We start from the raw sequence: 1,963 nt of genomic DNA on the forward strand, positions 1-1,963 counted from the left end.
CATTTTCCCCAAGGGCAGAGTGCCCTCCCCCTTCCCCTGCCCCCAGGGTGACACAGCTTCCAGCATCTTACAACAGCAAGGGATGGACCTCTTACTGCCCTCCAAATGCAGTCTCTTCTCACCCCTGTGCCCCAGCTGCCAGACTCTAAAAAATGCAAATCTATTCACATCACTCTCCTGCCTGAAACTCACAAATGGCTCCTCGCTGCCCAGAGCAACAGTCTGTCTCTCAGGGGTGTTCCGTGTGACGCCAAAAGTGCCGTCAGACATATTCTGTGGAAAACTTTGCCGTGTAGAAATAGTAATTGCCCCTCTCCCCCTGCCCTGAATTTATGAACAAAACAAAGAGTAGTTTTTTGTTTGCTGATGAATAACTGGACTTTGGAGCTGTGTTATCTACTGATTTTCATTTTTAAAGCATTTACTTAAAGGCATTTAGGGGGGGAAAGTGGTGTGTTTTAACTCCTAAACGTAGTTCATGACCCTGGAATAGATTCTGACTCATAGAGACCAGATGAAGCATGAAATTACTGAGAACTCACAGCCATCAAGCTGATTCCAATTTATAGTGACCTGTGCAGGACAAGGTAGAACTGCTCCTGTGGGTTTCTGCGATTGTAAATGGTTTTTGAATCATTTCATTGGGAGCTCTTACAAATATCATAACATTCTCTATTTCAATCACATCAAGCAGTGTTGTACAATTGCTACCACAGTCAGTTTTAAAACATTTTCTGTCTTCTTGAACTCCTTGATATCAGCTCCCTCTCCTTTAACCCCCCTCTCCCCTAGCCTACTCCCCAGGAGAACACACACACACACACACACACACACACACACACACACCATTCTTATACATCCAATATATCCATTCACATATAATCCTGTTGTTTGATTCCCTATTCCGGCCCCCCGCCCCCATAGTAAGGGGAGGAAGTATTAAGGAACTAGAGGATAGTTATGTGGTTTATCAGTGCCATACTGCACCCTGGATTTCTCATCCGTTTCAGGTGGCCCTTCTAAGAGGGACTGTCCAATGACCTTAAAGGTGGGGTTTGGGTCTCCACTACATCCACACCCTTTCCTTCACATCGGTTTGGTTGCTTGTTTTTGAACTTTTCACATCTTTTCCTTTCGACATATTATGTACACACAGCCTTCCATCTGGGCTTTGTTGTTTCTCTGCTAGATGGCCACTTGTTTAATTACAAGCCTTTAAGACACCAGTTGCTATATTTTTTAGTAGCTGGGCACCATCACATTTCTTCACCACATTTGCTCATGCACCCATTTTTGTCTTCAGCGATCCCGTCTGGAAGGTGAGTATTATACAAAGCCACATTATTAGAACAAACCATTCTTGTGCTGAGGTAAGATTTAAGTAGAGACCCAAAGTGGGACTGTAAATTTTTTTTTTGACTTTGTGACAATTTTTATTAAGAGGCCTTAATAAGTATTCCTAAAACATAAACAATGGGAAACTAAAGCATAAAAATAAACATGTTATGGACACATTAGTCAAACACCCTTAAATCTTACTGCTTTTATACAGCCAATGCATACTATTTAAGCAAAATTCAATTTTTTATTAAGCGAACATTTTTGCATAAGCTGCCTTCTCCTTGTCTTTCTGTGCCTTTATCTTTTGCTTGACTTTCAGCAATTTGGCCTGGATAGCTTTATCTTCAGGTGCTATCTCCTGAGCTTTCTTGAGATCAGCCAGTGCTTGATCGTATTCTTTTAATCCTTGCCACCCTTGAGCTCTGCCGTACAGTGCCTTAGTATTTGCTGGATCTAGTTCAAGAGCCTCCAAGCAGCTATTCACTGCTCCCTGCCAATTGGACATCTTTAGTTTACAAGCTCCAATATTCAGCACACAGCTTAAAGCTATAGGTTGTAGCTTAGCTCTATCTGCTTTCTCAAGAACAGCCTTTGAACCTTCTACATACCTTAAAACCTTGGC

Source organism: Echinops telfairi, unplaced genomic scaffold, assembly GCF_000313985.2.
Source record: "Echinops telfairi isolate 266 unplaced genomic scaffold, ASM31398v2 ScPeMD7_1;HRSCAF=3_0, whole genome shotgun sequence".
Classification (NCBI taxonomy): Eukaryota; Metazoa; Chordata; class Mammalia; order Afrosoricida; family Tenrecidae; genus Echinops; species Echinops telfairi.